Below are 25,718 nucleotides of genomic sequence, written 5' to 3'. Positions count from 1 at the left end.
AATGTATGATTTATTAATTTGAAACATAGTTCCATACATACCTTATCATTTGGTTTGAGGTGGGGGAATCACATAATCCATTGTATTCGGTAATCATAGCTTCATCATTTGAACTACTACCTCCATTAATTTTCATCTTTGAGGTTTGATTTATTTGGGTTCTCACTTCCTCTCTATTAACTTTAGCCTTTCCACTATTTTCATCATCATTATGTACTAGTGCTTAGTTCCTACATTCTCCTCTTAGATGACCAAGCTTCTGACAATAAAAACATATTGGACCAAAACTTTTCTAATTCTTACCTCTAAAATGTACCTTCATGCAATTTTCTACAATATGCCCATTCTTTCCAAAAATATGACAAGTGATCCAAGTGGTGTAATCCCAACCTATAGTATTGTCCACATTGCCTTGATTCTTAGGTGTCCAATTTGGTTTGGAATTATATTTTTAGTCTTGTTCCTTGTGAACATACTTTTTATATGTATAACAGTAACCTTCAAATCTAGATCCCTTACAGACTTTCAATCTACACTCATGTGCTTGGTGCCCATGCTTGTTGCAATTAGAACAATTCTTATTGAATTCAGGTTTATGGTTTGACTTACCACGTTTGCTCCTACAAACATTTGATGTGTGGCCTTCTTTTCCACAATGATAGAAAGTAGGCTTCTTATTCTTTGGTTTTCTATTCACATTCCTTTTTCTCCTTTCTTGGATGATTCTCCTTGCTCAACACCAAATAGGAATTCACCATAGCATAGTCTAGAAGTTTCATAAGGTCTCATTGATGCATTGATCTATTCATTAAGTAATCTCATGGTCTCTTTATGCTTATTTAACCTCTCAAAAAATTCCTTTTCAGCTCTCAATTTATTCCCCAACCTGTCATTCTCAGATTTCAAATTTGCAATCTTTAGCTCCTTTCTTGTAATCTCATGATTTGCACTTAGTAACTAATTAACCATGTCAAACTAATTATTGATATATCTCATCAAGTCTTGTATCCATTTTTCTCTTGTCTTCATCAACCATCGCCTTGTCATCTTTAGCTTTCTTCTTTTGTTCCATGACTTTACATAGCTTTACTTTGTGCATCTCGTGTTGTCTTTTTAGTGCTCTAATTGTTGGTATCTCTAACCATTGTTTTCTATTAGTGTCAACCATTTAGTCATTTACAAGGTAGAGTAAGATGCTCATCACTATGATGGAGCTACTCTAAAAGGCTTAGTTATGTACATTAGATAGTATGTATCAAGCAATTCTATAGAAGTCGATATATATGGTCATAGAGTAATTTTCTATATGTACTGAGCTCATCATTGATCGAGAGAGTTATTAGCTACCAAGTAAATTTCAAGTATATAAGTACCAAGTGATGTAATATGTGTCGAGCACAATATATGTTGAGCATCAAAAGGCTAAATAAGATTGAGCAACAACAATGTCGAGCACCAGAAATAGTAGAGGTCGAGAAATGCATAGTTTACATGAAAGTCAGGAATGAAACAATTTTTAGGCAAAATGATTATCAGGCCAACTTGGAAGGTTTATTTAAGTTTTAAAGAAGTTGTTACAAAATATTTGCATGACATGGATCACATATCCCTATGTGTATGTTCAACAATCAGGATGAAGATGCAAAACACAAAACCATCTAGAATACTCTTTATGGAAATCTTTAAATAGCAATGATCTTAACCTAGATCATTGGATGAGAGAAGATCAAATAAGATCAAAGTATATGTGTGAACATGATGCATTATACTATGAAGGATTGAGAAGATCAAGAGTTATTCAAGGGTTTTGTTATCATCTAATAGAGAAAGTGATAGTGAATGTGAAACAAAAAGACAATTGTTATTATATCAAAGGAGAGGATCAATTAGTAAGGAGGAGACTCAAACTCAGCTTGAAGAGAAAATTCAGAGTTAGGTGATAAATCATTTTTAACAGACATGAATCAAGGTAAATATCTTAACAAAGTGGTCTTAATAGATCTTTGTAAATCTCATGATAGAGTCCTTACTTAGTTGTAAGTGTCAAATCCTTTAACAATGTGAAACTTAATAGTTTCTTAAGTCTTTAATAAGATAGACTCCTCACAAAGTAGATCATATTTTATGGTCAAACATTCTAGCCTTAACTGGTTAACTTTATTACTCTAGTAGTGAAGATTTGTGGGTGTCATCCCCACCCCAATTTTATGTTCACCTTGGAGGGTTTCTAGGTAACAAATATTGTGTTATGTTTTATTACTTGCATGCATGTGATTGAATTGATTTACATGTTACAAGCAAGTTTACATTTATAGTTTTGCATGCACAAGTTATTGATAGATATGGATGAATATGTGAAAAGTGTTATAGATTCTAATTCACCCCTCCCCCCCCCCCCCCCGCCCTCCTCCCCCCACCCTCAGTATGCATTTTACTCCTCCATAAATCAATAATTGGTATCAGAGCACTAGTTCTCTGAAAGAAGCTTAAAATCTTGGAGATTAGATCTTGAAAGATGGAGGCTTTTAAACTAGATAAGACTATTGACAATCAAGTGATTGATATCCAACTCACACTAAAGAAACTTGAGAAGACAAGATAAGATTTGAAGGATTGCCTATAAAGGAGGAAGGGAATTGCCATCCAGATAAAGCAATACTCTTATTAAGAAGTTGAGACTAGAGGACTATTTGAACCAATCAATCCTAATGGCAAAGAATCTATTGAACTACTTGAAAGGAATAAACTCCTCCATGAAGAGATAAAGGCACTGAAAAGAGAACATGAAATCCAATTAGTGAGACTATGTGAAGTGAGTGAACAAAGAAATAAAGTTGAAGAAGACAAAAGGGTAATGGATAGTAGACTTGAAGAAAGGATATCAGATGTGCAGAAGCTCACAAATACACAAATGGATCTGATGAATCAACTAATGATTGTAAATCAAAAACTAAATCACAACGATGTGGAAATTACAAACTTGAAATCTCACAATGAGATACTAAAGAATGAGAAGGAGTCTATGGAGAAATTCAGCAAACCAAAGAAAGCAATGAAATATTTTGAAGAACTCATGAAGTCGTCAAGTTGTTCTAATAGGTCACAACATTCATGAACTAAGAAAGGAGAATGTCCAGGAATGGAGAAATGCAAAGCCAAATGACAAACCGACATGCTATCACTTTGGAAAAATTGGTCATACTTCAAATATTTATCAAAGCAAACATGTTATGCAAAATTCTAAACCTAATTTTATTGGTTACGTCTTTTACTGCAAGAAACAAGGACACCAAATACATGAGTGTAGGTCAAGACTAAGGAATATACCTACTACAACTAGAGTTGAAGGATACTACTACAACTATTAGAAATATTGGCATAGAGCATTTGAATGTAGATTAGAGAAAAATTCCTATTGACCAAATCAAAAGAACTATGCATCTAACAATACATGTTCTAAATGTCACAAGTTTGGACATCAAGGCAAGAATTGTGGGACTCAAGTACATTCATAAAATCAAACAAAGGACAAAGGAAAAGGAAAAGTGGACATCAATAAAGTAAGGAATGAAATGAACCAGAAATGGAAAAAGAAAATAGAAGATGGAAATAGTGGAGCTAATAGAGCTAAGGTCACCCAATCCAATGGAGAAGGTGATCATGTCATCTCTAACTAAGAAAAAGAGGTATGTATGAGACTATATACCTAAATGATATGTCATACATCAATTCCTTACATAAATGTGTGCCAAATTTTCATATATGCATATATAAGATGCATGAGAACAAATTTTATGACAAGTTACCGAGTATTAGTAAATTGTTTGTATTGACCAAGCATTGCAACATAGATCGAGCACTCCAATAGAGACCGAAGGTTATGGAAGAGACCAAGATGTTATGCTAGCTAGCTTCCACTCAATGAAGTATGCAACATTAATGGTGAACCTAATTGATCAAAAGAGAGGTATATAACAAATTTTGAATACATTACCTAATACCTTGCATCCATATTTTTGAAGAGCTTAGAGAAATTAAGCAATTTCAAGCAACCAATAAAGATTTCAAGGAGTTGATTGAGAAGACTAAAAAAGTAAAGAGCATGAAAGAGTGTTGAGTATCCAAAGAAGGAAGAACATCAAACCCTAGGTATGATCATGACAGCTTCATTGACCACTAGGTAAAAGTATAAAGTTGTGTCACCTTTTAGGCTTACTTATCAGAATGACTGATTTTGAGTATTTCTATCTAAAAATCAACTTTTTTCAAACACATGATCTAGATAAATTTATTCTAGCTAAGTTATATATGGTCTCACACTTTTCCAATTGGAAATGTCTATTAAATGCATGTTTTATACTAGTTTGTATCCAATTACTAAAGAAATAAAATTATTTCAAAAAAGTGGCATTTCAATAACTCTTACTATTTTTTATGATATTTTTATAATAAAATATAAACATCATTTTGTAGAGCTCAAAGTCAAGAATATTCTCATATAGATTTTATAGTGTTTTAATTATATATACTATGTTGTAAGTAAAAATTTCTACAAGCACGTATTTTAACACTTGAAAAAATGTCAATTTCGAGAAAGAAAAAAATATTAAATCATATCAAAATAATTAAAAATTTATATGACATTCTAGAGGAGAGATTCCTCTTCTAGAATGTATAAGTTTTCTTCTAGTTACCATTTAATATATCTTGAATGGGAACATTGCTACTTCTATTTTGTTTACACTAAAACTTCAAATGGCAGGGACTATGATGCTTGTGTCTCTTGTTACATGATCAAATATATAATTATCTCTTATATGTATCAAGTATAATTAAATTTAGTAGCTCTCAAAATCTAGTAGACCAATCTTATATGCCATGTGCTTTAGCTTGTATTTTGGAATGATCCAAATCTTCAAAGTTTAGAGTGAATCTCTAACGGTTTTGGCTTTTTAAGTTAAAGCACCATTTTGTCTTATGTAATTGTACATATCATTGTTAGTTTTACAAAAAAAAGACATTAGAAAGTAAAACAATAATGTATATATTATATGGGACATTTAAAAAAATTAAAACATTTTCGAATATTTGTAGATATTATTACAAAATCAGATGGCATTATGATACTATTAATAAAAATGTAAATTAGATATATGTTTTGGAGTATGCATACATGTATGAGAATATTTTGAAGTACAAAGTTTTATAATGTATGGATGGTGTGAAAATGAATGAATTAGGTGAAACTACCCAATAGTTGGTGAGGCTAATTCACCTATAGTTTCTAATCTGCCCATTTTTTTTTGTAATGAAGGTGAGTGAAGAGCTTGAAATGTTTTTCCAATACCTACGAGACAACTAAGGCTTGATTCCTAGGCTAAAAGTGTTAAATAGTCAAAGCTACTTCTTTTTTCCAAGCTTAATTTCCTCCTTAGTTTGATGTTTAAGGGTGGTGAATACCTACCACTAAGCCCCCCAATCACCACTATTGGTGTTCATGGTGATTCATTTTGGGATGTTTGTGTTTTTTTGGGAAGTAATTTAGGTGGGGGGAGGTAACATTTAACATGGGGCATTGCTTACATGGGTGGCTCCTTTCCCCTATATATCATTCACGCGTGCATGTGTATATATATACATACGTACGTATGTACGTACGTACATACATACATACATACATACATACATACATACATACATACATACATACATATATATATATATATATATATATATATATATATATATATATATATATATATATATATATATATATAATGAATAACCAAGTCTTATGGCATAAAATTATAAAATATAATATTTTTGAAAGGTTACAAATAAGAGAGCATAGTAGATCAGTTTGATTGTGGAGGAAAATTTATGGTAAATGTGTTTGAGGTATAACACTTATAGGATGGATAATCATTGACTAAATATAATGATATTAACTGATTTACTATAAATTTTTGAAAATTTATATTATTTTCTTATAAATCATCACAAAATTTAATAACTATAAGAACTCCACATTTTTATTGAAAATAGATGAACTAAGAAATTATATAATAATAAGAAGAAGAAAACAACACTAATTAATTTTTTAGATGAGAATTTAGAAAGAAAAATAAATAAATAAAAAATTTAAAATTAAATAATATACTAATTACATTTGATTATGATAAAAGCTTCATACTTATATTTTGCCTCATATTATCTTCTAATATCCTATTATAAAATAGGACATATAATGCACAACAAATGTGAACTTTACTACCTACTAAGAGTAGATTACAAATATTTAGAAAAGTAGATTCACAAATACATGATCACAATTTTATCATGGTATCTACATAATGTTTTGAACGAAGGTAAGATGAAAAATTTAATAGTCTGATTCGTCAAACCTTAATAAACAATCCACTAATATTGGCCTTCGTCTTCACTTCATGGCACATAATTTTTATTTTTACACTGAGAGGCATTTTATATAATCACAGCACAAATCGTAGCACAAGAATATGCCAAAATGGATTCTCTGTCAATAAAAAAGAAATGGGAGCAGTTACAAACTTCTAAATTAAATATTAATTATTAAGTCATAAAATAAAAAAGAATTCTCAAAATAATAGCTGGCTGAAATAATAGGAAGCCAAATGGAGGCCGAAATAATAAGCCTAAAATAATAGGGTCCGAAAAAGTAGGACCTGAAAAAATAGTGACCAAAAATAGGGCCTGAAAATACAGGGCAAAATAATTTCAATATGATTTTATTTTTTGTTAAATATAATTTTGCATGCACATTTATGCTTATTTTTGTAAAGAGTAGGGAAATTTGAAACAAATTTTTGGAATGTGAAGAGATGTCTGTTGGGGGATATGAGGAGCCTCTCAGAAGTTATAAAACAAAGGCTCCTCATTTCATTTTCATTTTATGCTTTTGCAAGAAGGAAGATGTGGTGGTTATTGGAGGATTAGATTGGAGATTTTGAATAGGAGTAGAGTGAAGTTTTGGAGTAACTTTTTTCCAAGTGAGATTTCTATTTTTTTTTTACATTTTCATTTAGATTTAGATGTAGATGTAAATAAAAATTTAAAATTAGTTATATTATTCTACGTTGATTTAGATTTCAATTTTAATTAGTTTCATTTAGATTTAGAATTCTATTCATAACTAACCATCCATATTGAAGGTGATTCTTAGGTAATTATAAACTCTTGTCTCTCATGATCTTCTTATACCTAGAAACTAGCCTATATGCTTCAACAATGCTAGGATTTAATTGATTCTTTTCAAGCTACTTGTTTCTCTCATACTCTAAGGGAGGGCAATAAACTAGCTAATTGTCTAGCTAATCTTGGTTGTGAAGGCTCCATATTTGAATCTTGCCATTCAGAGATTATTTTTTTGAAATTCCCATGCTTAGCAGAGTGCCATTTTTGGGACACAAAGAAGATGAATGAAGCTTTATAGAAACTAGTACTATATCTGATCGACACATGGCTATTAGCTTGCACATTCTTTGTGCATGTTCACAAATGCTCCAATTAGACAGGATGTTTAAAGCTCTCTTGATTTTAGTTAAATCTTTCAGAAGGAAAGGTTTATTGGCATAATTGGACCTTGTTCATTGTTGAGTATTGATATATATCATATTTTGGGTACTCTTGCTTAGTGCAAAGAAATTGTATTTGGTTGTAGGTATGCCTAGTATGACATATCAGCTTTTAACACTTTTGTATTTCGGCAATAATTTAGAGTTTTCTTGCTAGTTCTTTCTCTGATGAGCCCTTGAACTAGTTTATTAATAAATATATTATATAAGTGCTATGTCACTTTTTGATTTAAAAAAAAAAACTATTTAGGCTTGCATTTAATAGTTTAGTCTTGCATATTTGATTTAGATTTAGATTTATATATTTTATAATACTTTTCATTTACATATTTTAAAAGTGCATGTTTCAAATTAGTTTTATATTTGCATGTTTCATATTAGTTTGAGATTTGCATATTTCAAAATAGTTTTGGTTTGCATGTTTTGGATTTGAATGTTTCATAATAGTTTTACATTTGCATGTTTCTAAGTATTTATATTTTCATGTTTCAAAGTATAATTTTATCATTAATTTGGATGAGAATGCCACCATAACAATACAATTTTTATTTTATTAAAGTTATTGATTTATTTAAAGTAGATGATTCATGTATTTAGTATATATTTTATCATTATTGAATTATAAAATAAAATAAAATTCTCGAAATAATAGCCGGCCAAAATAATATTAAGCCAAATGGATGCCAAAATAATAGGGCCCGAAAAGAGGGGACAAAAAAGAGGACCCAAAAAATAGGACTCGAAAAAATAAGGCCAAAATAATAGAACCCAAGAAAATAGGGCTGAAATAACTTAATTAAATTTTTTAATATAAAACATTTTCTTTTTGTTAAATATATTTTTGCATGCACATTCATGCTTATTTTTTTGTGAGGAGTGAGGGAGTTTGAAACAAATTCGTGGAAAGTCAAAAGACATCTATTGGCGGATATGAGGGTTCTCTCATAAATTATAAAACAAATGCTCCTCATTTCATTTTCATTTTGTGTTTTTATAGGGATGAAGAGATGGAGATTATTGGAGCAAATTACAGTTTTTGAAGAGGAGTAGATTAAAGTTTTATATAGTTTAGCCTTCTATGTTTGATTTAGATTAAGGATTCAAAAAATATTTGATTTAGATATTTGATAATACATTTCTTTTGTAGATTTTTAATGTGCATGTTTCAATTTAGTTTTACATTTCCATGTTTTACATTAATTTTAGATTTGCATATTTCAAAATACTTTTGGTTTCCATGTTTTAGATTTGTATGTTTCATAATAGTTTTATATTTGCATGTTTCAAAATATTTATATTTTTAATGTTTCATAATTAAATTTAATCGTTGATGTGGACAACAAGGTCATCTTATCAATAAAATTTGTATTTTATTAAAGTTAATGATTAATTTAAAATAAATGAATCATATATTTAGTTTATATTTTGTCATTATTTAATTAGATTATATCTGTGCTTTATTTAAATATTTTTCATAGTATATATATATTTTTATTAATATTTATGTTTGTAATGTTTGAAAAGTGGAAGACAATGCCACCATATTTCAAACATTACAATCTAATTATTTCATTTGAAATAGTTTTGATTTTTATTTATGTTATTTTGAACATTATTCATTTGAAAGAATTTATGCTAACTATTAATACTTTTTCATTATGATTATTTCCATATGTTGATTTTTGTTTATAAGTTTGCAGGTTACTATTTGAATTATTGATACCTTGAATAGAGAATCAAACATTATTGGATACTAGAGCCTGACTACTTCAATGATCTCGAATGATTTCTTCAAGATCGAGTTTGACAAATGCCTACAAATAATTAAAGAGGCACGCACAACTATAATTAAAGTTATAGAGAAGCAATATTTCCAATTGACTATGTTGAGGAAATGGAAGAAATACATATGGAAGATGCATAAAAATTCATGTGTCACACATCTACAAAAGTGGATGGGTTTCCCTCAATGACAAAAGAAGTATTTCACAATCATTGTTCAAATAAAGGTCACAAAAGAATCCTAATCATTGAAGAATGTGACATGTATTTACACCATCACATATATATTTTTTGTATATAGTTCACTCTTGTCTTTGGTTCAATTTTTTACTTCTAATTAGTTGTATTCCCAGTTTTATTTTCCCATTGTTCAATGTAACTTTCATGGAGAAGAGAACAAGACAAACTAAATTTATTGTTGTACAAAAAAATTCTTCAATGGATTTGGCTACTAAATATTTTAATTAAGAAAGAAAATCATAAGTCTAAATAGATTTCTTAATGATAGGCATATTTATTGATTACAATTCTTAATCATTGCAATAAAAATTGCATTAGCATTATTAAAAATTCAACAATATATAATATTCTCACATCATCATGGAGAAATAATTTTCATAAAATTGACTCTTATATATTCTTTCACACTTTTAATATCATCTAAATTTGTGTGTTGGGACTTATAATTTCCCTTTCATGAATTAATTTTTCCACTATTCGAGTCATTTGTATAACATATATCCCAAATTTGACCATAGTTGTAGTCCAACTATTCCAACACTATACCTAAATCTCATACTTCCCTTAACCATGTCCCTTATTTTAGTATAACATTTAACCACTTATTAACCCTAACCATAACACCAAGTGTCATATAAATGAAATTGTAAACCTTGGATCCTAACTTTAACTCTTTCTCTATATACGATTGTACTAATCATTTAGTAAATTATATACCTTAGCCTAACCCTATATGTACAAGTAACTAGAAATAATATTATATTTTTTATAAGTGACAATATGTATATATACACACCCACAGAGGGGGGGGGGGGAGAGAGAGAGAGAGAGAGAGAGATTAGGGGTGTATCTAGAGAGCATAAAGAGAAAGAGAGATTAGGAGGAGTATCTAGAAAGTAGGGTGAGAAAGATAAGTGGGTGTATCTAGAGATTAGAGAGATAGATTAGGGGGCATATCTAAAGACTAGAGAGAGAGAGAGGGTATATTTAGATTGTGGGGGGAGATATTAATGGGTTCAGTTAGAGAGAGAGAGAGGGAGAGAGAGAGGGGGGGAAGGGATTACATTATTAAAAAGGTTAATAACTTGTATCACAATAGCACTAATCATGGGCACTATAATAGAACTAACCCACATTAAAATTTAACCTATCAGTCATCCTAACACCAAGGTAAAGTGTAATAATACCACTAACATTAGCTATAATATGATTAGTAACCTAAAAATTACCTTTACCACAATAATAACTCAAACCCTAACTCTAACTCTAACTAAATAATTCTAATTTTAACCCTAACCCTAACCCTAACCCCAACTCTAACTCTAACTCTAATTCTCTCCCTAACATTAACCTTAACCCTTTATAATCCTAAATCTAATGCTAATTCTAACCCTAACCCTAATTCTAGCCCTAACCCTAAGCCTTACTATAACTCTAATCCTAACTCTAATTCTAACTCTAATGCTAATTCTAACCCTAAATCTAACCCTAATTTTAACCCATATTCTAACTCTAACCCTAACTCTAACTCCAACTCTATCTCTAACCGTAACCCTACCCCTACCCCTAATTCTAACCCTGACTCTAACTCTAACTCTGACCCTAACTATAACTCTAACTCTAATTCTAATTCTAACCCTAACACTAACCCTAGCTCAAGCCCTAACTCTAACCCTAATCCTACCCATAATCCTAATCCTAATCCTAACACTATATATAATGCTAATCCTAACCCCAACACTGTATGTAACTCTAACTCTAATCCTAACCCCAATTCTAATCATAAACCCAATCCTAATTCTAACCCTAACTCTAACTCTAAACTTAAATCTAACCCTAACCCCAACTCTATCTCTAACTTTAACTCTAACTTGATCCCTAACTCTAACTCTAATTCTAACCCTAACCCTAACCCTAATCTTAGTCCTAACCCTAACCCTAGCCTCAATTCTATCCCCAATTCTAAGCCTACCACTAAAACTAACACTAAGACTAAAACTAACACTAATTATAACCCTAACCCTAACGCTAACCCTAACTCTAAATATAGCCCTTATGCTAACCATAATCCTAGCCCTAATTATAACCCTAGTTCTAACTCTAACTCTTGTTCTAATTCTTATTCTAAGTCTAGCTCAAATCCTACCTCTAAATCTAACCCTAACCCTAACCCTAATTCTAACCTTAACCTTATTTGTAACCCTAATTCTAGCCCTAACCCTAACCCTAACTCTAACTCAATCTATAACACTAATTATATTTGTAACCCTAATTCTAACCCTAACCCTAATTCTAACTCTAACTCTAATTGTAACTCTAATTCTACCCCTAATCCTAACCCTAACCTATATAACCCTAACTCTAACTCTAATTCTAACCCTGACCCCAATTCTAGTTCTAACCCTAACCTAATTCTAACCCTAACTATAACTTTGATCCTAACTCTAACCCTAACTATAACTCTAACTCTAATTCTTACCCTAACCCTAACCTTAATTCTAACCCTAACTCTAACTCTAATGCTAATTCTAATCCTAACCTTTATTCTAATCGTGATTCTTACCCTAAATCTAACTCTACCTCTAACTCTAACCCTAACTCTAACTTTATCTCTAATTCTAACTGTACCCCTAATTCTAACCCTAACTCTTTTTGTAACCCTAACCCCAATATCAACCCAAACCCTAACTTTGACTATAAACCTACCCTTACTCCTAACCCTAACACTATATATAACTCTAATTCTAACCCTAACCCTAATTGTAATCCTAATCGCAACCCTAACTCTTACCCTAACCCTAAATCTAATTAGGTAACTTTAACCCTAACCCTAATCTAAGCTTGACCACAACTCTATCTCTAACTTTAACTCTAACTCTAACTTGAACCCTAACTATAACTCTGATTCTAATGATAACCTTAACCCTAACCCTAACCCTAATTCTATCCCCAATTCTAACCCTAAATCTAACTCTAATTCTTATACTAACACTAACACTAACACTACCTCTAATTTTAACTCGAACTCTAATTATAACCCTAACCCTAATGCTAACCCTAACCATAACCCTAACCCTAACCCTAATGCTAACCCTAACCATAACCCTAACCCTAACTCTAACACTAATTCTAATTCTAACCTTATTTCTAACCCTAAATATAACCTTGAGTCTAACTCTAACTCTAACTCCAACCCTTATTCTAACTCTATCTCTAACCCTAACCCTAACTCTTATTCTAACCCTAACACTAACCCTAATTATATTTTTAACCCTAATTCTAACCCTCACCCTAACTCTAAGTCTAATCCTAACTATATTTGTAACCCTAATTCTAACCCTTACCCTAATGCCAACTCTAACTCTAATTTTAAACCTAACCCTAACCCTAACTCTAACCCTAAGTGTAACTCTAACCTTGACCCTAACTCTAGCTCTAATTGTAAACCTAACCCTAACAAGAATCCTAACTCTAACTCTAACCCTAACCCTAACCTTAACACTAACCCTAACCTTAATTCTAACCTCAACCCTGACCTTAACTCTAACTCTAACCCTAACCCTAATCTTAGCACTAACCTTAACCATAAAAATTAATTTGTCCCTAACTCTAACCCTAAATCTAACTCTACCATAATTGGACTCTAACCATAACCCTAACCCTAACTTTAATCCTAGCTCAAAACTTAACCCTAATCGTAACTCTAGAACCTTAACCCTCACTCAAGCTCTAACCCTAACCGTAACCCTAACCTTAACGATGATCATAACTCTAGTCCTAAACTCAACCATAAACATAACTCTATCCCTAAATCTAACTCTACCATAATTAGACTTTAACCATAACCCTAACCCTAATCCTAAATCTAACCTTAACCTTGATTCAAACCCTAAACCTATCCCTACAATAACCATAACTCAAGCCCTATAATAACCCTAACCCTAACCATAACCCTAACCATAACTCTAACCCTAACCTTAACCATGAGCATAACTCTAACCCCTAACTCTAACCCTAAATCTAACTTTACCATAATTAGACTCTAACCCTAACCCTAACCCTAACTTTAATCCTGACTCAAACACTAACCTTGACTCTAACCTTAACCCTGACTCAAACCCTAACCCTAGCTTTACTATAACACTAACCCTAACCATAACCATAACTCTAACCCTAACCTTAACCATGACCATAACTCTAACCCTAACCTTAACCATAAACGTAACTCTAGTCTGAACCTTAACCATAACTCTAACAATAACCATAACCATAACTCTAACCCTAACCTTAACCATAACTCTAACCCTAACACTAACTCCAACCCTAACCATAATGCTAACCATAACCCTTATTCTATCCCTAAGGTTAACATTAACTGTAATGGTAACTTTGTCCCTAACCATATATCTATGTTTGACTATAACATTTTACATTACAATATGCCAAAAAAAATTTACTTTTTTAAATCTAACTTAAACTCCATAAATTATATTTTTTAAGAAAATTTGAAGCATAATTTTATAGTAACTTTATACAACTCTAATTAAAATTAATTAACAATTTAATAATAACCTTATCAAAATATAAATAAAAAGCAAATGTTTTTTCTTATTGCACCGTGACTGCCACTAGCTTATATATATATATATATATATATATATATATATATATATATATATATATATATATATATATATATATATATATATATATATATATATATATATATATATATATATATATATATATATATATATATATAACGTTGACAGTAATCATTTCGTAGGTGCCTATTTTTATTTTCATAAATCCCAATTTTGATTAAAATAATCTTGGGATTAAATAAAAATAGGCGCCTCGAGAACAATTACTCTCGTTGTAATATATATATATATAAAAGCTAGTTATACCTTGCAGAAACATCACGTCTACCATCATGTGACCCAATCAATATATATTCAAAAAAAAATTGTATTAGTTGTTGCCTTTTGCCAGTTGCATAACTAGCAGAATAACAAGCTATTTATTAGAAATTAATAAACATGTTGTTTATTAAAAATAATAGGCTGATCAAGAATAACAGGTCGTTTATTAGAAATTAGTAAAACTTTTCTGAATTGTTTTTGGTGCAAAATAGTCATCCTCAAGGAATTAAAAAATAATAATCAGCTTCCATGTTGGGGTGGTTGGCAAGTTTAGGTAATAGGAACCATATTATATTAAAATTTAAAAAATTGGGTTTTTCCCGTCTTTGCAATTGGATGACCATAAAATAGAATTTAGAAACAAATAATGAATATCATTGAGTCCAATCAGGTTTTGTTTTATCTTCTGGGAATTATGTTACAAAATTATAACACTTATAAATAGTATTAAAAGAAATTATGTATACTGTTTATAATGTTGCAGTATTTGTTGTTTTTATTTGTACTCTTTTCTATTATTTCAAATTAAAAAACACTTAAGAAATAAAGACCCTATCAGATTGTAGATTTATTTTTGGAAAATAACAGTGAAAATATTGTCATGATAAAAAATAAAAAGTGAACTTGAATATACAATATATAAGAATTAAATAAATCAAATCATATTTTCTAATATTTATTTGAAAATTTACTATATTTTAATGATTAAAATTTTATTTGAACTCGAGCAGTTACACTGTTTAAAGTAATGAATAAAAGCCATCATAGGATTTTTCATATAAGTGTAAAATGACTTATTTTAGAATTTAAAGTAATAAATTGGTTTTTTTTTTTTCATAATAATAAGATGATAAATCAAATTAATTTTTAAAGAAATGTTAGTTAATACAATTTAATTTGAAACTTAGAAATAATAATAAAATTGATTAGTTTATATTGATGGTTAATAAATAGTTGTATATTGTTTTCATCATATATATATATTTTTTTATCATAATTAGGAAATTTTTTTGTGTATTTGTAATAAATATAGTAATAAAAATTAAATTGGGTTACTTTTATAGTCTAACAAACTAATTCCATATGTTATGTGGACTTGTATCTAAACATCTATATGCAATTGATCAATATTTTGTAGATTTCAACTAACACTATCTTACAATAGTAGATCCACTTAACTTCACCATCTCTTCATTTGGAATTGTGGAGGTCATTTTTACAATTAGAAGCACTTGCGTGAAGAGGATTTGATCACAACAATCAAGTTCTCTTAGGTCAGCCCTTTGGATGAACCAACTTTATGAAGATTGAATGGTTGAAGATATCGTGAGTAAACAAGAACATAACTGATATACAATTCTTTGTCCCTTAAAAAATGGCTACTAGAAAAAGATGGAAATGTAAAAATTTAAAATATAAATTATTGTTCATTGCAAACCTATTAAGAGCAATCTCAAGATACTTCACGATTGATGTAAGGTACACCTTTGGAGACAATGAATGAATTTATACGTAATTGTGAATGGAGTTAATGACATGCAAATAGTGAATATATAAGAATGTACATAATATAATTGAAACCCAATGAGGTGATGAAAAAAAAATTCAATGAATTGAAATGACTAAATAAATATATGAAGTGGAGAAAAAATTAGTAGAGATTAAAATATCTCCATCTATTAATTAAATCTATGATGTTTTCGATCTTTAGAATTGGTCAACTATATATTTTTGTGGGAGGATAGTCTAAGCTCATCTTTGTGATCATAATGAAAAATAGTACAATATACAATAGTCATGATAAGACAAGTGATTTAAAAAAATCTTTGAGAAGTCAAATGTTTTAAAATGAATGGTATTCTAAGACTTTATACATATATTTTTAGGTTATTTTTTATTTTCATGAGCTACAACATTACAACATTTATCTAACATAAATGTAATAAAATTCTTTTTAATATTCATAATATATAGAATCATGAATTGACTGCTATAAATTCAAGATCAAATCAACGAATTTCTAAACAACAATAATGTTGATTTATGTACAGTATTCTAATTCAACTTTTATTCTATTATAAGAACTCTGTAATATTTATTATTATTATTATTATTATTATTAAATTGTGTGATGATTTTGATTAACTTACCTTCTTTGTAAATTTATCCATACAATTTTTTTTTTAAGAACCATAAAAGGGATTCACTCCATAAAAGGGAATGTCCATTGACTACACCGAGAGTATTCACTCCACTTACATAACTTAACGCAGAGACCATTCTTCTTCCCACAGCCTGTGACACAGTCCTCTGTAGCGTCACTTGACAGAATCGAAATCTTAAGCCGAGCAAATTTTACTACTCTCGATTCGTCTGTTATGGGCTTTTAATCTCCAGCTTCTTTATTCCAATTCTGTCAATTCACGCCAATGTATTCTTGCTAAATCGTTGGTTAGGTAAACGTTGAAGTCATTGGAAGAATTTGAAATACATGTACATTGATGGTGAGATTGAGATCTGAATAACATTTATGGTCTTCTCACTTCTCATATTCTTTTCAACCGCTTTATCAGAGGATTCCATTGTCTTTTTCATGGAGGGAACGCCTTCGGAGTAATTACAAAGAAAAAACATAAAACTTTACGTGATCTGCCGTCTCTCAAATGTTTAACAGACCCCGACGAAGAGTTTAACAGACCCTGCATAGTTATCCCAAAAAATGCCGACAATTTGCACAGAAGGGTGGAATTCATAATTACTTGTCAAAATCTTCCAATTTTCGCGTTCTTACTTTCGACCAGACAGCCGCCCTCCAATCTTTCTTTGAGGGGTTGAAATTACAGATAGTAGAAATTCAATGGAATTCACAAATAATTATATCTTTAGTCTTTCTATTTTCCTGTTCTTGCCTTTAAATCAGGCATCCGCCTTCCAAGCTTTACTTTCAGGGTTTGATTACAGAGAGTAGAAATTCAATGGAATTCATTATTACTTCTGAAGTCTTGCAATTTTCCTGTTCTTACCTTTAGACCAGGCATCGGAGTACATAATCGTTTCTGAAGTCTTTCTATTTTCCCGTTCTCGACTTTAGATCAGGCATCCACCATCCAAGGTTTTATTTGAAGGTTTGATTGCAGAGAGTAGAAAGACAATTGCAAAGATGCGCAAGCTAATTTGGCTGGCGTTCGTGCTACTATTCATAATTGTGAAGGCAAATGCCGCCAAATGCCCGACGGATTTCAATTATGTCAGTCAAATGTCGTGGGACAAATCCTCCTGTGAATCTGTGGATGCAGGGGAAGCCAATTGCTGCCAGACGCTGCTAAGTTTATTCGGTGTAGGATTGGCTCAATATCTCAAAGATTCATCAAATTTCGAATTTCCGGACTACTCCTCAGCAAACGCCTGTATAATCTCATTCCGTAGCAAAGTCGCTTCAGCATCTGTTTCCCCTGCCTTGCTCTCGCAGTGCCTGAACGACACATCCATGTTTGTATCCAACCCCAATCTTTGCCGCGGCATACAGAGTAAAAAGGACTTACTTGATCTTTTCGGAACGACTTCCATCGACACGGCCTGCAAAGGGGATTTTACCAGTTTGCCCTCCTGCAATCTCTGCAAAGAGAGCGCGCAGAATGTGGTGAGTAAAATATTAGGGTTGAATATATATGTCACGGCCGCGACAACTCTCCAGTGCTTCTATTTCGCCGTTCTTTATGTTTCTGGTCTGGCTAACGATTACTGCCCGAAGAACGACAACACGGCTGCCTGCACCTTTGGCTTGTCCTTGCAGGTCGCGGGTTCGAGTAACCGCGGGCGCCTGGTTTTCATCTGTTCTACAGTCGCCTCTTCAGCGATTTCCGTCGGAATTTGTGCCGGTTTAGCGTTTTATTTTCTGCGAGAGAAGAGGAACAGAGAAGCTGTTCACAGGCGGTTCATAGTGCGCAACAGGAGCCTGTTGAAGACCACGGTGAAGCCCAACACGGGAGCTATCTGGTTCAACATTGATGAAATTAAGTTCGCCATAGAGAATTTCAGCCGGAGAAACCTCATCGGCCAAGGCGGATTCGGCACTGTGTACAAGGGAAACCTTCCAGACGGTGGAGTAATCGCCGTGAAGAGAATAAAGAACTGTTCTCAAGAGGGAGACGCGGATTTCTTGAATGAGGTGGAGATCATCCACAACATTAGGCACAAAAATCTGGTGGCTTTGAGAGGCTGCTGTGTAGCCAGCGATAACGCGGAAGGGCACCAGAGGTTTCTGATCTACGATTTCATGCCGAACGGCAGTTTAGAAGACCACATATTTGGGCGAGAATCCAAATCACCGCTGACTTGGCCGCAGAGGAAACATATTGTGCTCGGAATAGCCAAGGGTTTGGCTTATTTGCACTATTGCGTTCAGCCTGCAATTTATCACAGAGACGTTAAGGCGACGAATATTCTGCTGGATGATCAAATGAATGCTTATGTCTGTGATTTTGGACTGGCGAGAATGAGCGTGGAAGCGGAGTCTCATCTGACCACAAGAGTTGCGGGCACTCATGGCTACCTGGCTCCCGAGTATGCTCTGTACGGGCAATTGACAGAAAAGAGTGATGTTTGTAGTTTTGGTGTCGTTTTGTTAGAGTTAATGAGCGGCAGAAAAGCTCTGGATACTTCTGTGGAGAATACTTCTGATTATCTGGTGACGGATTGGGCGTGGAACCTTGTGAAAGCGGGCAGAACAATTGAAGTGGTGGAGCAGGGGATGAGAGGAACTGGGCCTGCAAGTATCATGGAAAGATTTGTTCTTGTGGGAATAATGTGTGCGCATGTTATGGTGGCTTTCAGGCCTACCTTGTTGAGGTTATTGAGATGTTGGAAGGAGATACAGAAATTCCTGACATTCCAGACCGGCCATTGCCCCTCACGCACCAGTCTGTTGAGTATGGGAATAGCTCGTTTAGGATTCCTGGAAGTTATACTTACTCGCCTGTTTCCCAAACAAAATTGCCCAGGTAGACAGTTTTATCTTTCATTACTATTTTGAACAGATTTTTATGTCTGTTATGGAAAAAAAATGGCGCCCTTTGGTGGGTGGAATTGTAAATGGAAAAAGCATACTTCATTGTTTATATTAACAGGACTGAAGAAAACTATCTGAAAATAAACATCTGAACAGTATCCATAAACCCTGGAACAGCTCAAATCTTAAACAACTGTACGATCTAAAACGAAACTAAACCCCCACGAATAACTGTTTCTACTGATATAAAAATGATTTCGACGCAATTTGACTTGACCGAGCCTGGCACTCATGCCTGTAAAACAGTGATTTTTTGCTAACTAATTTATTATAATACAATCAATCTTCCTGAGTCAAATGAGGAATTGGCCGTTTGTTTCATTCTCAGGTTTATTCAAATATCTTATGTGAAAAATGAGAATATAAGTACGCAGAAGTTGATGTATACAGGACAGTGTAAGAATTATAATAAGAAGAAATAATAAGTAGATGTTTATGGTTATGAGAGCTAAGTTGATGGAAATTATTGTTCACTGATAAATTTTATGATTGATCTGATTAAATATTTTATAATTTGATGTATTGTTAAAATATTAATTATATAAGAATGAATGATTTTAAGTGGTTTTATTATGTATGTTTAATTGGACATAATATTTGGTTAAAATCATGTAAATTAAGGTAGAAAGTTAAGTTGATGTTATTGTAGGGGAAACTTTTTGGTTAAGCATGGTTGAGCTATAGTAATTCAAAAGTGGATATATTTTTTAATGTTTTTGATATTAACAAAAGTCAAAACCATACAACAAGGGAAATAGCTTGCAACTTTGTAGCATTTTTTTTGCTTTCCAAGTGTTTGAATTAAAATGTGCAGGAATGACCTTTAAGAGATGGGCCAAATCTCAGGGATTTGCTCAAATCTGCAACTTGTTTTGAACTCGTCTTGGAGTTTCCAAGGTGGAGTGGATCCCGAGCATCCTTTTGGTGATGGAGGGTAAGTGCACCAAGTTGTGGTGCCAAAAAGGTGACACCATTTTTATTTTTTCTAATTTTCAATAGCGTGTATGCGCTATGGCTTGGGTAACCCGAGCCATAGCGCATACGCGCTTTAAAAAAACTTATTTTTTTATAAATGGGTTGCATACCTACAGCCCATTCATTTTAACTCTTTTTTGCTACTTCTCCTTGCTACAGCACGTACACGGATTGCAACAAAACAAGTTTTCTGCCACCCACCTTGCCAATATGCCTCCTTGTCGTCGAAGTTTGAGATCACGAGCACGCCATATGTTATCTAACTTTCTTTTTGCATTGTTTTATATATTTTTTATATTGTTTTGTAAGTTTTTTTTCAAATTTTCTTTAAATTTTTTTATTTATTTAGATTTCAATTGATTTCTTATCAGGAAATGTCAATAATGGACTAGCAAATCCCCAAAAAGATCCAAACCAAAACCCTCAAAAAGATCAAAACCAAAACCCTCCACAACAAGAACAACAAATTCCACAACTTGAACAATTGCAAGACCTCCTCCTGGCACACAAGAAAATATAATAAATGAAATAGAAACAGGCAAAACTGAATTAGAAGGACTCATTGGTCGCTTGAAACAATGTGGACAAACCAATCCAATGAGAGCTCAATTGACATCGTCCCTCAAATCCATTAAGATCCACATAGCTTCTGTTAGTGGTTAGTTAGATGTTTGGCGGGTTAAGAGGGAAGAACAAAAAAGATATCATGCAAATAAATTATCATATCAAGATGTTAAAAAAAAAGATATACCAAAAGGTAGAATATGTGCATTATTTAGAAAATCTGGTGAACACGATACTATTAGAGAGGGTACTAAACGGTTCCCCATCCATTGGTGCATACACGATGCTTTTAGAAATAATTTTTGGGATAGATGGTGGATGGTTTTTGATGCCCCTCCTTGCAATAATCATGAGGTCCCCATGCATTTCTTAAGGAAATTGTATTGTAATTTTGTCCTTGGGGAGATCTCCAATTATTTTGATATATTAGACTCTCAGGGTAGAGGTAGGGGGTCATCATTTGAGAGGCCGAGGGCACGTCATGACCCTAATGTAGTTAGGGCACCTATAGTCAAGCCACAAGGTGAGGATGTGACTATTCTTTCAGTTGTGAAGTAACATGTAGAGGCCAACACTCTAGGGACTATTAGAGCTTTGATGTAGACCCTCATTCATTGAACAAGTCCATTAGTTGAGGAGGAGCCTTCTACACATCGCAGTCACATGTGCACATCATGTGGATCCTTATGCACATTTGGCAGTCATGCTGAAGATGGTGTAGATGATGAGCTAGTGACTTATCAGTTCCTAAATGAGATATTTGGCATTGACACACAAGTAAATTACAATTATAATAGACTAATTTGATCACATTTCATATGTATAGTGAATGACTAATTAATTAGCATGTATTAACATTGTTCAAAATTCAAGGTTAGAGTGTTGGTGGCTCTAGTAGTGATCCCTTGGCCCCATTTTTCGTCCCCTTGACGAGTCTAAAGGTATGTATCAATTTAATCATTTAAATGAATACACATATTTATTAAGTAATCATATGAATGATTGACAAAAAAAAGTATGCATGTGCCTAGATGCGACACAAGCTTCCAAGAGGTACATTTGTTTCATGTTAATTTAATTCATTTGATTATATTTGTTTCATGTTTCATGTTACATTTAATGTGTATTGTAAGACATGTAGCTCTTGACATCAGAGACTTCTCATCTTTGGTAGTCCATCGATCATGGAGTGATTGTAGCTACGGCTAGTTCATAGCCATTGACTGAGGTATGAAAGAATTTTCTTGGTTTTAGTTGTTGTTTATAATAGTTATTATCAAAATTTCTAATGTTATTTATAAGTGATTATATTGATTCAATTGTTGTAGGGTCTTGTCACACCCAATCGTCCACAAGCCTTCGAGGTGGACTTGCAAAGCGACTATATGATGGCGGTAAGAAAATAATTAATTTTTTGTGTACATATATTTGATTCCAATGTATAATAATTATTGATTCATATCTACTTTGTTTGTATCAGCTCAAGTTAGAGAAGAGCCTCAACAAAAGGACACTTGTGAGCTATGAGGAAGACCCCATCATCGCCACCATCTACCTCCACACGATGACCCAAGGCCTCTAGAGATTTGTTTCCTTCCCCTCGTGGGAAGGAGAAAATATAGTTGATAGACATGTACATGTATAGGCATCAATGGACATATATGTTGGATTTTATGTCAGTGGACATATGCGATATACATTTGATATATATATGACATTTTATATTTGATGTATGAAATTTATTTGATGCATGACATTATTAGACTTATGACATTATTGGTTAATATATGTGTTGGAAATAATCAAGACTAGCTAGGTTATTGAAAGGGGAGGGGTGAATCAGTAACCTCAAAACATTTAACAGATCAACACTTAATCAACATAATCCATTCACCATTAATTGATCTAAACTACTACATGCATGAGAAATTGAAAGATAATCATTCATAGCACATGAACACAATATTTGGTAACCCAAAAACCGTCCAAATAGAAAGTAAACCTAGGGTGGGGATGATACCTGTTGTCACTGAGGTTTGTACCCTTGTCTAGAGCCTATGCATGAGGATAACCTAGTGAAACATGGAAACAACCTCCAAGCTGTGGGACTTGAACTGTGAGGTTGAGTCTCCGGAGAAGGCCGACTTCCTCTTACTATAAGGGTGCACCTAACTACTCTTAGAAAGGAAAAGGGAGAAAGAATGCACATAAAGCAAATCTACCTATTCTAATCTAGGGAGGCGATGCACCAAAATAGAGTGTTCAAACCAAACTCTTCTCATATATGCACTATTGAACCAGAATGAAACTAAGGATATACACATTCATACTTGTTTTAATCTAATAATCACATGCAGATCAGAAGACTAAGATGAATAACACAAGGAAAGAGAGATTTAGTTATATTATCATTCATAGGCCAAGGAGATATAGTCATGTAGATCATAGATCTCTACAAAACAACAGTAAGAGGCAAAGAGTTCTTGCACTTTCATACCAATGGCTGAAAGAGATAAGGCATAAAATCACGTAGTTTAGAGGCACAAGGGAATTTACACTGAGAATCTGTAGAGCACTAATAGAGAAAACAGAGAAAGGTCGACCCTTACAAAATTCATAAAATTTTTCCTTTATAGCTCAGGCATAACTGGGATGTCCTCCAACTATAATTACTTCGCAAAAACCTTCCATTAAGTCCTGCAAAGAACAATCATGGAGAAAATCTGATTTGGATACGGATCTAGATGCGATGATATCTGATCTTCTGTGTCAAATAATGCCTTGAGAGGACAAAAATGGTGCCATTAAGCCATTCTGACCAGGTAGATGGATTGGATCGGAGGGGTGGAGTGTTCTTCTTTGTTTCACATTTACTCCAGGATGGTTGAAATCGATCATAAGATCGGATTATGCAAAAAACCTCAGTATTCCCCATTCCTAGTTCATGAACCAATGTGGTCAGCAAGTCAACATAACCCTGGTACCGAGATAAGCCACATGGACCATCAATCCCTTTTCATTTTGCCACCCCACAAGGCCTTCCCAAGGTTGACCAATCTTTCTTTACTAATTGCGCCAACTTAACCCTGACTGCGGTGGTCTTGCTAAAATTCTAATCGTGGGAATTGTTTTAACCATTGTCATTAAATGTCAATGTTACTTGAGCCACCGAGACACATGTCATCGAGGCACTATGTTGCTATGTGTATCCTCCGAGAAGTTTCCCATAGCAAGATAGCACCCACCATGGATCCAGGCTGATTTGACGATCGTGAAGACTCGTCATATTACTGCTCTATTTCCCTTAGAAAACACTTGAAAACTTGGGCCCACGAACCACTCAGCACACCTGGAATCTTCATCTTGGTGTGACTTAGCTTGACCCCATGATCCTAACTGGCACCAACTGACGGTTTCATAATACTTGGCCCCACCCTACCATGTGTCGTTGAGGCGCTATGTCGCTATGGGTAATATTCTCGCAGCTTTCCATAGCGAGATAATGCCCACCATTGATTTTCCAAGATCTGGTGACAAGCAAGATGGATCTGGCCTATCAGTAAACCAACCAATAAGAAATTGGCCACATGCCAACCTATCTGACAAGTCCTTGTTTGCGGCCCGCCAAGGGAAGCAGGACACTCATTCTACACAGTCATACCTTAGCCAATGAAAAAATTAACCAACTACCAACATGTTCTAAATTTCATCACTGATATCTGACGAGTCATATTTGGAACCCACCTTCCTTTTGATGTTGCCGCAGTATCACTTTCTATTTGGGCGCTATGTCGTTAACGACAAGAAACATAGATTTTTTGATAGTGCCATAGCACCCTCCAGGGATCTATCAAAACTCGGTGCTAGAGAAACAACAAGGAAAAAGGGAGGACCCACCGGCCATGCGACCAAAAGGTGCTATGTCGCTATGGCAAAACAATCATGCAACTTCCCATAGTGAGATAACGCCAACCGTTGATCTATCTCGATCCAACGATGGGGACTTGCAAGTCCGCAAAAACATTAAAATGTGCAAGGAAAGAAATATATAAGCTTAAGCGTAAAGTATTTTATGACCCTTTTGAATATTTGAATATTTAAAACTTGTGAACATTACTACGTCAAATTCAAATGCAGTGATTCTGGCGGGAAGGCAAAAATGACCAACAATACCCACAAAACTTCAATAGTGCAATATAAAGTTGGCTTGTTAAGGTTTACAATGATCGCTTCTAATGATCTGCCCTATTAGGAGCAATTAGGATTGCTAGATCCACCTTGTTAGAGGTTTTACAAACATAAAACAAAGTATGCACTCTGTTAGGAGATTTAGAAAAAAGATTGTTATGTCTACCTTATTAAAGGATTTAAATCTGATTCACCTATTAGGATGAAACAATAGATCTGACTTACAACTTGATTGCTGATTAGATCCTTGAAATGTTGATCACCTCTTGTGATAGATGTTACTTGATTACTCCTTATAGACCTTGTTGAATACTTTTCTCTGCTGCTAATTCACATTCACTCTTCTCAAAACATTACTTCATA

At 33.1% G+C, this 25,718-nt stretch overlaps 1 long non-coding RNA gene and 1 pseudogene across 1 annotated transcript; both read left to right on the top strand.

Annotated features, from left to right (window-relative positions):
• Window positions 1–17,116: 17,116 nt before the first annotated feature.
• On the top strand, window positions 17,117–19,683 carry LOC149555405 (putative receptor-like protein kinase At1g11050 pseudogene; annotated as a pseudogene).
• A 551-nt stretch (window positions 19,684–20,234) lies between these two features.
• LOC149555404 (uncharacterized) lies at window positions 20,235–22,923 on the top strand. The gene is made up of 4 exons (XR_016365300.1): window positions 20,235–20,562; window positions 20,763–22,395; window positions 22,496–22,561; window positions 22,648–22,923. It is a non-coding gene; the product is annotated as an uncharacterized LOC149555404 (long non-coding RNA).
• Window positions 22,924–25,718: the final 2,795 nt, after the last annotated feature.

Source organism: Cupressus sempervirens, chromosome 5 (assembly GCF_028749045.1).
Source record: "Cupressus sempervirens isolate cs-2001-9-10 chromosome 5, ASM2874904v1, whole genome shotgun sequence".
Classification (NCBI taxonomy): Eukaryota; Viridiplantae; Streptophyta; class Pinopsida; order Cupressales; family Cupressaceae; genus Cupressus; species Cupressus sempervirens.
This window is presented reverse-complemented; position numbering and strand designations above follow the sequence as displayed.